General features: G+C 50.1%; 1 pseudogene across 1 annotated transcript; it reads right to left on the bottom strand.

The window, feature by feature from the left end:
* Window positions 1–980: 980 nt before the first annotated feature.
* On the bottom strand, window positions 981–11,819 carry LOC101013168 (annotated as a pseudogene). Its single transcript, XR_004183412.1, has 4 exons — window positions 11,747–11,819; window positions 2,758–2,913; window positions 1,976–2,390; window positions 981–1,683 (listed from the first exon to the last, which is right to left on the bottom strand). The product of XR_004183412.1 is annotated as a neugrin-like (transcript).
* Between the last annotated feature and the right edge of the window lie 880 nt (window positions 11,820–12,699).

Raw genomic sequence — 12,699 nt, 5'->3', positions numbered from 1 at the left:
TGCTGGGATTACAGGCATGAACCATTGCACACGGCAGGGTTCAGTTTTCCTACACGGCCCCAGATCTCCATTCCGAAGCCAGCCTGGGACTCAGGTCCCTTAGGTCTGGTGGGCCCAGACCCTGACGCTCAGACCTCACTTAGAGGGGTGGGAGAAGACTTTAATAGGTTTATGTTGGCTGATGTGCTGGGTCACGCCTGTAATCCCAGCACTTTGGGAGGCCAAAGCAGGACAATGGTTTGAGGCCAGAAGTTTGAGAACAGCCTGGGCAACATGGTAAAACCTCTGTCTCTACCAACGATTTAAAAATGAGCCAGGCATAGTCCCAGCGACTCAGGAGGCTGAGGTGGGAGGATCACTTGAGCCCAGAAGGTGGAGGTTGTAGTGAGCAGAGATTGCATCACTGCACTCCAGCCAGGGTGACAGAGCAAGACCTTGTCTCAAAAAAAAAAAAAAAAAAAAAAAAAAAAAGATTAACGGACAAACCTTTTAAAATCTTTTTAATTTTAAAGACTATATGTTCATTGTTCATTGCAATGTGTATTAAAAATATATAATGAGGCCAGGCGTGGTGGCTCACACCTGTAATCCCAGCACTTTGGGAGGCCGAGGTGGGTGGATCACGAGGTCAGGAGACCGAGACCATCCTGGATAACATGGTGAAACCCCGTCTCCACTAAAAATACAAAAACTGAGCTGGGCGTGGTGGCGGGCGCCTGTAGTCCCAGCTACTCAGGAGGCTGAGGCAGGAGAATGGTGTGAACCCAGGAGGCGGAGCTTGCAGTGAGCTGAGATCCAGCCACTGCACTCCAGCCTGGGCGACAGAGTGAGACTCTGTCTCAAAAAAAAAAAACAAACATATATATATATATATATATATATGTATATACCATCAGGCACTTAAGTTCATCAATAATATATTTTAAATGAGGCTAAACTTAAAAAATGAGTTTCTTCCTTTTTTCCTTTTTGTTTATTTATTTTGACTGCTACATTTTCCTTTATTTCGCTTGTAAGGAAAACCAATCAACTAAGTTGTCCCAAAACTGTTAGTGTTCACCGATCAAGAAGGAAACGAGCTCGGAAGACAAACTTTTCACTTCCTCTCAAACATGTATTACAAGAGTCACAAAAAATTGTAACAACACATGCAACACGGGCTGGTTTTCAACATACAGAGAGCCCAAGCAAGAAGAGTGAGTGCGGCAGATCTACAGAGGTCAGACTGGGAGCACTGCTCCAGGAAGTCTGAAGCTATCCACGCAGCTCTTTCCTCCCACAGTCCAGGCTCATCACTTCTTCCTGTTCCAAGGGGACTCATCCATATGCAGAAATCCAGGCTGCTCCATATATATTAATACTCGCCCAGCTGTGTTTCACGAGGCATCTCCACAAGCCAATCCCAGACTCAGATTCCGTACAGGAAGTTCCCGTTGCTGTCAAAGAACTCTCGGCCCCTTTGCACTACTTGGCTGCTGAAGTTACCTGGTTCCTCTGTCTCACTTGCAGCATCGCCGGTTCTTCTGGTGTCCCAGCATCACTGGAGAACTTCTGCAGCTCTCGCTGATGACCTAGGGGTGCAGCAACAGGCACACCCTCCTCCAGGTCCTGGATTTCTTTATTTCTTCCCTTCCATCTCGCCCGAATTGTATGTCCTGTGAGGGTCTGACTCTATCACTTTCTCTTTTTTTTGAGATGGAGTCTGGCTCTGTCGCCCAGGCTGGAGCGCTGTGGCACGGTCTCCGCTCACTGCAAGCTCCGCCTCCTGGGTTCACGCCATTCTCCTGCCTCAGCCTCCTGAGTAGCTGGGACTACAGGCGCCCACCACCACGCCCGGCTAATTTTTTGTATTTTTAGTAGAGATGGGGTTTCACCGTGTTAGCCAGGATGGTCTCGATCTCCTGACCTCGTGATCCGCCCACCTCGTGCCCCAAAGTGCTGGGATTACAGGCGTGAGCCACCCCGCCCAGCCAACTCTATAACTTCGAAGCTGTGCTGTGATTAGGGTCTTTGGATGAGGCTTCATGCCTGGGCATAAGCAAAGAGCCTGATACAGAGTGGCCTGCAGGGAGCGGCTTTGACATATTTCCAGAGCCTGGGAGCTGCTGGAGCGAATAGGCAAGCCCAGCTTTCTTAAGGACTTTTTGATCCTGCTTCAGTGTCTGCTCCAATGTGGGTACAAACTTGCCTTTTAAAACTCTTCGGATCACATCAGTGCTGACATCAAAGCCTTCAGCCAACCTGGGAACTGGCCAGGACTCTGGAAATTCCTCATATAAATATCGGATCTGCTCCACGGCTTCCCAGGATTCTGGGTGGGGCACCAGGTGCCTCCATTTGCCTCTGAATTTTCTGGAATCGGATTGCTTTTTTCTGTCGTTTCAGGGTGCCGGGGCAGAAGCCATGCATGGAAGCAGAATGGATGTTTGAAGAGCCTCAGGTTAAATCATGGAGGGCCCAGCCCTCTTCTCTTTGATGGCAAGGGCAACCTGTCCTTGTTGCCAGCTTAGAGCTGCTCTGTACACCCAGAAAGCTAACACCTAGAACTCCCCTAAGCATGCCGAACTCTCTAAACTGATGATGAAATACGTCACTAGTGAAGGGACCAGTGGTCCCAGGGGATCTGAATACCTGACGCTGTGCCCCTGACAACGGGTAAGAAGGAATAACAGCGGCAGGATGCCCAGCACCAAGGGGGCATGGCCTGGGGTGCCAGGGCATGAGGCCCTGCTTCAAGCTGAGGGCCCAGGGAGAACCTCTCCACCTCCTACAGCTCCCATTCCAACGGCTCCCAGTCGGAATGGGGGTCTGGCTCCCAACCGATAGGGCCTAAGCCCGCCACCCCCTGGGTCGCAAACCCACAGCAAGCGAAGGCAGCGTGAACACACCTGCCCAGCAAGAGACTCAGGGTAACTGCATGTCAATGCAAACCAGCCTTCAGCAGTCCGCTACCCTTTTTTGATTTTTTGTTTTTGTGTTTGAGACAGAGTCTCCCTCTGTTGCCCAGGCTGGAGTGCAATCTCAGCTCACTGCAGCCTCTACCTCTCAAGTTCAAGCGATTCTCCTGCCTCAGCCTCCAGAGTAGCTGGGATTACAGGCACTCACTACCACACCTGGCTAAGTTTTTGTATTTTTAGTAGAGATGGAGTTTCACCATGGTGGCCAGGCTGGTCTTGAACTCCTAACCTCAAGTGATTCACCTGCCTCAGCCTCCCAAAGTGCTGAGATTACAGGCATGAGCCACCATACCTGGCCAAAAAATGAGTTTTTTTAAAGAAAAAAATTAACCCCAGAATAGTCCAGGCAGTACTGGGATAAAGTAACCACTATGGGTGTGATTTGGGGTGCCTGAACTGCGGGGCACATGGCCTCCCCTGCACCTCTTAGGGGCTGAGTTTGGTTGCCAATAACAGAAAACCCCCACAACAGTGGCTTAAACAAGATAGGGCTTATTTTTCTCTCATGCAGCAACAAGTCTGAGGGTGGCGCTGTGTAATGTCCTCCCCAAGGTTGTCAGGGACCCAGGCTCCTCTGGGATTCTCTGTCTTGCCCTCTGCATTGGTCAGTGTTCTCCAGGGAAACAGAACCAATAGGCTGGATGGATGGACGGATAGATCGATAGATGGCTAGATCGACAGGTTGATAGGTGGACAGATAAAGAGATGGTAGATGGGGTGGGAGATGACTTCAAGAGGTTCATGTTGGCTGGTGCGGTGGCTCACGCCTGTAATCCCAGCACTTTGGGAGGCTGAGGCAGGTGGATCACTTGAGGTCAGGGGTTCGAGGTTTGAGACCAGCCTGGCCAACATGATGAAACCCCATCTCTACTAAAAATATAAAAATTATCTGGGCATGGTCGTGGACGTCTGTAATCCCAGCTACTTGGGAGGCTGAGGCAGGAGAATCACTTGTACCCGGGAGGCGGAGGTTGCAGTGAACCAAGATTGTGCCACTGCACTCCAGCCTGGCCACAGAGCGAGACTCTGTCTCTACATAAATAAATAAATAAATAAGCATCATCTGTTGCCACTATCAATACAACCAGGGTTCTGGTAATGAGGAAGGATGGGAGAATGGGTGTTGGGCGAGCACGTAGAAGTCTCAGCCACCTTCCTTGTGTCATGGATGGCAAAGCTGAGGCCCAGAGAGGGATGCAATATTCTGACTCAAATGCTGCTCACAGCTTCTGAAAAATCAGGATGTGTGGCCCCCTCATGCTGCATCACCTTCCCCAGTCTCCTCCCAGGTTCCCATCCCCCGGCTCCTAGCAGAGCCGAGCAGACCACAGGACCTTTCACAAATGCCCAGGGCACTCTGCCAGCTGCCTTCAAGTTTCCCAGCCCTGCTGTGCCGATGCCTTTGCTTAGCCTGTCCCTTTCTGTCCTCTGCTCGTGCCTGGAAGACCTCACAACTCCAACTGACCGTGACCCTATCTGTCCTGTGGGAGAAGGTCCTCTCTGTTCTGGGCCTCTGCAGGGATGTGACCTCATCCCTAAAATAGGAGCGATGGCTGGGAGTGTGGCTCACGCCTGTAATCCCAACGTCTTGGGAGGCTGAGGCGGGAGGCCTTCAGTCTTTTTGTTGTTGTTGTTGTTGTTGTTGTTTTTGAGACAGGGTCTCATTCTGTCACCTGGGCCGGAGTGCAGTAGTGCAATTATGGCTAACAGCATCCTTGACCTCCTGGACTAAAGCAATCCTCCCACCTCAGCCTCCTGAGTGGCTGGGGCTACAGGTGTGCTATCACACCTGGCTAATTTTTTCATTTTTATTTTTGTAGAGATAAGGTCTCACTCTATCCCCCAGGCTGGAGGGCAGTGGCATGATCATAGCTCACCCACTTCAGCCTCCCAAGTAGCTGGGCCTACAGTCACGCACCACCACATCTGGCTTTTATTTATTTATTTATTTTTTTGAGACAGAGTTTCGCTTTTATCAGGCTGGAGTGCAATGGCATGATCTCAGCTCACTGCAACCTCTGCCTCCTGGGTTCAAGCTATTCTCTTGCCTCAGCCTCCTGAGTAGCTGGAATTACAGGCATGTGCCACCACGCCCAGCTAATTTTTGTATTTTTAGTATAGATAGGGTTTCACCGTGTTGGCCAGGTTGGTCTCGAACTCCTGACCTCAGGTGATCCACCCACCTCAGCCTCCCAAAGTGCTCCCAAAGCATGAGCCACTGCACCAGCTTTTTTTTTTTTTTTTTTTAAAGAAACAGGGTCTCTCCCTATAGTCCAGGCTGGAGTGCAGTGGTGCAATCATAGCTCACTGCAGCCTCCAACTCTTGGACTTATGGGATCCTCCACCTCAGTCTTCTGAGAAGCTGGGACTACAGGCATGCAGCAACATGTCCAGCTTTAATATATATATACACACACACACACACACACACACACACACATACACATACACACACATATACACACACACACACACACGCACACACATACACACACACATATACACACACACACACAACCACATATACACACACACGCACATACACACACACACGCACATACACACACACATACACACACATACACACACACACAAACCTGGGCAACAAAGTGAGACCCTACCCCTACAAATTTTTGTTTTAATTTAAAAATACATTAGCTGGGCTGGGCACAGTGGCTCATGCCTGTAATCCCAGCACTTTGGGAGGCAGGAGTCCCCACGCCATGCAGGGTGTGGAGCCAACAGCAGCTTGTACAGCTGGCAGTGGCTGAGGACAGGAACTTCAGGCTCTGGTTTGCTGCCTGAGGCCTTTTGCCTGCACCACAGTGGGCCCAGAAGAGCCAGATTTTACAGCCTCAGGGGCAACCCTCACTCCAAAGGCCGGGAGGCAGTAGATTAAAAAATAGCCAAGCCAGGCGTGGTGGCTCATGCCTGTAATCTCAGCACTTTGGGAGGCTGAGGCAAGCGGATCACCTGATGTCAGGAGTTTGAGACCAGCCTGGCCAACATGGTGAAAACTCACCTCTACTAAAAATACAAAAATTAGCCGGATGTGATGGTGGGCACCTGTCATTCCAGCTACTCAGGAGGCTGAGGCATGAGAATAGCTTGAACCCAGGAGGTGGAGGTTGCAGTGAGCTGAGATCATACCACCGTACTCCAGTCTGGGCAACAGAGCAAGACTCAGTAAAAAAACAAAACAAAACAAAAACAAACAAAAAAAACCCCAAAACAAACAACAACAAAACCCAGCCAGGAGTATTTGGAGCTCTGGCGGGACCATTCCAAGGGGGTGATCCACATAGTCTCCCGTAGCCCCAGCAGTCCCCTGCTCCCTAGCCGCACCCTGCACTGGCTTTTCACCGCGCCACTCCCACATGGAGCTTCCCCAGTAAACTATCTCTGAGTCTGCTTTTGGGGAGCCCAGGCTGAGACAGAAGGTCTTTGAGGAGGACCCTCTGTTCCAGGGGAGGCAGCCTGGTGCCTCCAGGGGACACTAAGAGCTTTAAGTACCTCCAAGAGGTCAAATTGTGTAAAAATTTATGCTGAGTTTCGCAGTCTGGGTAGAAATAGCACTTCCAGTTTTCCTTCCCCCACATGCTTAGAATTGTCTTGGGCTACTGCTCAGAAATGTGGGTGGAGTATTACCCAGGTGCCCAGGCAAGAGACTGAAGGCACACACTGTTTCAGTATAATACAGAAAATAGTTACAATAAGAAAAATCATAATACAAATTAGATATAGAGATGATCAGGGACAATTATCAATCATTATTATAAACATTATTGGCTGGGCACGGTGGCTCAAGCCTGTAATCCCAGCACTTTGGGAGGCTGAGACGGGCGGATCACGAGGTCAGGAGATCGAGACCATCCTGGCTAACACGGTGAAACTCTGTCTCTACTTAAAAAATACGAAAAACTAGCCGGGCGAGGTGGCAGGTGCCTGTAGTCCCAGCTACTCAGGAGGCTGAGGCAGGAGAATGGCGTAAACTCGGGAGGCGGAGCTTGCAGTGAGCTGAGATCCGGCCACTGCACTCCAATCTGGGTGACAGAGCGAGACTCCGTCTCAAAAAAATAAATTTAAAAAAATAAATAAATAAACATTATTAATCATTCGCTTTTAATATGACTCTTTGTTGCATTACTGATATAACCTAGGAATAACTGGTGGGTATAGGGTCAGGTGCTGAAGGGACATGGTGAGAAGTGACTTAGAAGGCAAGAGGTGAGCCCTCTGTCACGCCCGCATAAGGGCCGCTTGAGGGCTCCTTGGTCAAGCGGTAACGCCAGTGTCTAGGAAGGCACCCGTTACTTAGCAGACCTCAAAAGGGAGTCTCCTTTCCTTGTAGGAGTCAGGGAACACTCTGCTCCACCAGCTTCTTGTGGAAGGCTGGATATGATCCAGGCCTGCCCGCAGTCATCCAGAGGCCTAAACCCCTCCCTGTGGTGCTGTGCTTCAACGGTCATGCTCCTTGTCCACTTTCATGTTCCTCCCGTACTCCTGGTTCCTCTTTGAAGTTCATAGTAGATAGCGGTAGAAGAAATAGTGAAAGTCTTAAAGTCTTTGATCTTTTTGATAAATGCAGAGAAGAAAATGCTGATAGATGCTGCCTTCCCTCTCTGCTTTGGCTACCTAAAAGGGAAGGGCCCCCTGTCCCACGATCACGTGACTTGCCTGACCTTATCAATCACTTGGACAACTCACCCTCCTTGCCCTGCCCCCTTGTCTTGTATGCAGTAATATCAGCGCGCCCAGACATTCGGGGCCACTACCTGTCTCTGCATCTTGGTGGTAGTGGTCCCCTGGGCCCAGCTGTTTTCTCTTCATCTCTTTGTCTTGTGTCTTTATTTCTTATGATCTCTCATCTCTGCACACGGGGAGAACACCCGCTAAGCCTCGTAGGGCTGGACCTTACACAGAAGGAAACGTATCATTAGAAAGAATCAGGTAGAATGTCCCTGTGTTTTCCCAAATGAAAAAGGAAGATGAGTCAGAAGCATATTATTATTATTACTACTTTTTGAGACCGAGTCTCACTCTGTTGCCCAGGTTGGAGTGTAGTGGCATGATCTCAGCTCACTGCAACCTCTACCTCCGGGGTTCAAGTGATTCTCCTGCCTCAGCCTCCCGAGTAGCTGGGATTACAGGTGCATGCCACTACCACTCAGCTAATTTTTGTATTTTTAGTAGAGATGGGGTTTCACCATATTGGCCAGGCTGGTCTCGAACTCCCAACCTCAAATGATCCATTCACTTCGGCCTCCCAAAGTGCTGGGATTACAGGCATAAGCCATTGCACCCGACCTTTAATTTTAAAATTTTAAAAATTATTTATTTATTTTGAGAGACAGGGTTCCACTCTGTCACCCAGGCTGGAGTGCAGGGCCACAATCATGGCTCACTGCAGACTCAAATCCTGGTCTCAAGTGATGTTCTTGCCTTGGCCTCCTGAGTAACTGGGACTGCAGGTGTGCACCATTATGCCCAGCTACTTTTTTGATTTTTTTTTTCCTCTGGTAGAGATGAGGTCTCCCTATGTTGCACAGGCTGATCTTGAACTCCTGGCCTTAAGTGATCCTCCCATCTCAGCTTCCGGAGCAGCTAGGACTACAGGTGAGCCAAAATTTTGAAATGTTTTTTGTGTAAACAGAGTCTTGTGTTACTCATTTTTTTTTTCTTTTTTTTTTTTTTTGAGACGGAGTCTGGCTCTGTCGCCCAGGCTGGAGTGCAGTGGCCGGATCTCAGCTCACTGCAAGCTCCGCCTCCTGGGTTCACGCCATTCTCCCGCCTCAGCCTCCCGAGTAGCTGGGACCACAGGCGCCCGCCACCTCGCCCGGCTAATTTTTTGTATTTTTTAGTAGAGACGGGGTTTCACCGTGTTAGCCAGCATGGTCTTGATCTCCTGACCTCGTGATCCGCCCATCTCGGCCTCCCAAAGTGCTGGGATTACAGGCTTGAGCCACCGCGCCCGGCCTCTTGTGTTATTCAAATGATCCTCCTGCCTTGGCCTCCAGAGCAGTTGAGACTAGAGGCATATACCAACACACCCAATTAAAAAACATTTTTTGTATAAACAGTGTCTTGGGCCTGGCACAGTGACTGAAACCTATAATCCCAGCACTTTGGGAGGCCAAGATGAGCAGATCACTTGAGGTCAGGAGTTCGAGACCAGCCTGGCCAACATAGTGAAACCCCATGTTTACTAAAGATACAAAAATTAGCTGCGCGTCATGGCGCTGGCCTGTAGTCCCAGCTACTCAGGAGGCTGAGGCAGGAGAATCGCTTGAACTTGGGAGGTGGAGGTTGCAATGAGCTGAGACTGGGCCACTGCACTCCAGCCTGGGTGACAGAGTGAGACTCCATCTCAAACAACAACAACAACAACAACAAAAACAAAAAACAAAAAAAAACCAGAGTCTTGTTGTGTTGCCCAGGCTGGTCTCTAACTCCTGGCCTCAAAAGATCCTCCTGCCTCAGCCTCCAGAGCAGTTGGGACTATAGGCATACACCACCACACCCAATTAATTTTTTTTTTTTTTTTTTTTTTTGTATAAACAGGGTCTTTTTGTGTTGCCCAGGCTGGTCTCAAACTCCTGGAAGCACAGGTCATGCTAATTCCACTGAGGAGGCTGAAGATGCATGCCCCATGCTATCTTCCTGATGTTTTTGTATAGATAAGGGGCCTCGTCAGTCAGTCCGAGCTGTCAGTCCGAGCTGCTACAACAAACTCCCGTAGATCGGACGGCTTATAAACAACAGATATTTATTTCTCCTCTAAGATCACAAGATTGGGGCCGGGCGCGGTGGCTCACACCTGTAATTCCAGCACTTTGGGAGGCCAAGGTGGGTGAATCACGAGGTCAGGAGATGGAGACCATCCTGGCTAACATGGTGAAACCCTGTCTCTACTAAAAACACAAAAAATTAGCCGGGCATGGTGCCGGGTGCCTGTAGTTCCAGCTACTCAGGAGGCTGAGGCAGGAGAATAGCGTGAACCCGGGAAACAGAGCTTGCAGTGAGCGGAGATCGCGCCACTGCACTCCAGCCTGGGTGACAGAGTGAGACTCTGCTCAGAAAAAAAAAAGATCATGAGATTAGGGTGTCAGTGTGGTCGGGCTCTCTCCTGGGTTGCGGACAGCCACCTTCTCCTTGTAACCTTACTCGGTGGAAAGATGCGGAGGAGACCGGACGCAGTGGCTCACGGCACTTTGGGAGGCCAAGGTGGACAGATCACTTGAGGTCAGGAGTTCAAGACCAGCCTGGCCAACATTGTGAAACCCCGTCTACTAAAAATACAAAAAAAAAAAAAATTTAGCCGAGTGTGGTGCAGGTGCCTGTAATCCCAGCTACTCAGGAAGTGGAGGCAGGAGAATTGCTTGAACAGGGGAGGTGTAGGTTGCAGTGAGCCGAGATCTCGTCACTGCACTCCACTGGCCTGGGTGACAGCGTGAGACTGCATCTCCAGGAAAAAAAAAAAAAAAAAAGAGGGAGAGGGCACTCTCTGAGGTCCTTTTTATATGGGGCCTAATCCCATGGTTGAGGGCTCCATCTTCATGACCCTTTCTCCTCCCAAACGCCCCGCCTCCGAATACCATCACCTTGGTGTGAACACATGAACTTGGGAAGGAATGACACAGACATTCTGTCGGCTGCAGTGCAAGCCTGGACCATCAGGACTTGGCTACAATTCCCAGTGCCTTCCCCCACAGAGTCCCTGACGCTTGCTGGCCATACCCATGGCAGCCCTTAGCATGTGGAACCGGGGGTCTGGGCTGATCCACCAGTTCTCTGAGCGCTCCTCAAGTCAGGGCCCAGGTCCACTCCACCTTGGCTCCTCCAGGATTGGCCCATAGTCCCTTCTCTTCCCTCCCTTTGGGGGGCTCCTGTTGCCTACAAAGAAAACTGTCACCTCTGCAGCATCTGGCCTCTACTGGCCATTCCGGCTACCAGGAGGGTAGGGCAGGAGGAGGTGGAGAGGGCTTGGTAGGACGGGGGCATGGGGCGAGGTGGGAAGACTTGGCCTCTGTATGGTGGCCTCTGGGTGACAACGCCATACACATCCCTTCAGCTGCCATGGTGATGACTCTGGTGCCTGTATATCCTTTATATCCTTTCCCCTGTATTTATTTATTTTTATTTTTTATTTTTATTATTATTTTTTTGAAATGGAGTCTCACACTGTTGCCCAGGTTGGAGTGCAATGGTGTGATCTTGGCTCACTGCAACCTCTGCCTCCCGGGTTCAAGCAATTCTCCTACCTCAGCCTCCTGAGTAGCTGGGATTACAGGTGCCTGCCACCATGCTCAGCTAATTTTTTGTATTTGTAGTAGAGACAGGGTTTCACTGTGTTGGCCAGGCTGGTCTCGAACTCCTGACCTCAGGTGATCCACCCGCTTCAGCCTCCCAAAATGCTGGGATTACAGGCATAAGCCACCACGCCCGGCCTCCCCTGGGTTCAAGACACAAACATCCAATGGTCTCCTGATAAGTGTGATGTCCTGTGGGTGTCTCTAACTCAGCACGTACAACACCAAGTTCATGAAGTTTCCTCCCCAAAACCGTTCTCCTCTGTGGTCTATCTCTCACATGGTACAACCATCCACTCCACTGGCCGCCCAGAAATCGGGTTATCGCCCCAGCTCCTCTCCCTTCCTCCTTCAGCTGATCCCTAAACCTGCCCTATCCATTCTAGCTGCCATCTCCCCACTATCTATCAGCTTGGTCCTCTTCCTGTACCACTGCATAAACCTAAGTCACCATCACCTCCATGGGGACCACAGCAGCACCTGCAGCCCCTCTCTGGGTGCAAACCTGGTAGGTGCTAGCATTTTGCACATCTGTGATCACATGCATGGCCATGGCAGTGGGAGGGACAATTATTTCAAGCATTATGCAGAGAAGGAAATGGAAGTCCCAGGTCATGCAGTGGTTGAGTAACAGTCTCAGCATCCAGTCCTGGGTTCCCACCACCTCCCTCTTACCTGACACTGCATGAAAGAATGTAGCCAAGAAAGACAGGGATGGGGGTGGGGAGGAGTGAGCTCATGGTGAATCAGGAGGGCTCCTCAGTCCATTCTCTTGGTCGCTTTTATCTCATCTTATCTTGTCTTATCTTATCGCTTTTGTACAGACAGGGCCTCATCTTATTACCCAGGCTGGTCTAGAACTCCTGAGTGCAAATGATCCTCCTGCCTTGGCCTTCCAAAGTGCTGGAATCACAGGTGTGAGCCACCGTGCCTGGTCCTCTTGGATTTGCTTTCCTTTTATTTTTTTGAGACAGATCTCACTCTGTTGCCCAGGCTGGAGTGCAGTGGCACGATCTTGGCTCACTGCAAGCTTCATTTCCTGGGTTCAAGTGATTCTCCTGCCTCAGCCTCCCAAGTAGCTGGGATTACAGATGTCTGCCACCACACCTGGATAATTTTTGTATTTTTAGTAGAGACAGGGTTTCATCATGTTGGTCAGGCTGGTCCTGAACTCCTGACCTCAGGTGATCCACCTGCCTCGGCCTCCCAAAGTGTTGGGATTACAGGTGTGAGCCATTGTGCCTGGCCCCTCTTGGATTTTCATATCATCTACATGGTTAATTGAATTTTCAATTCACAGACCTTGTTTTGTTTGCTTTTCATATCCTGTTGATGATGCTTATATGGATCCCAGGGCTAGAGGTCATCAGGATCTCCCAGTAGCAGCCTGGCCAGCATAGTGAGACCCCCATCTCTAAAAAAAAAAAAAAAAA

This window comes from Papio anubis, chromosome 4 (genome assembly GCF_008728515.1).
Source record: "Papio anubis isolate 15944 chromosome 4, Panubis1.0, whole genome shotgun sequence".
Classification (NCBI taxonomy): domain Eukaryota; kingdom Metazoa; phylum Chordata; class Mammalia; order Primates; family Cercopithecidae; genus Papio; species Papio anubis.
The sequence above is the reverse complement of the archived record's forward strand: the minus strand, read 5'-3'. Positions and strand labels throughout refer to the sequence as shown.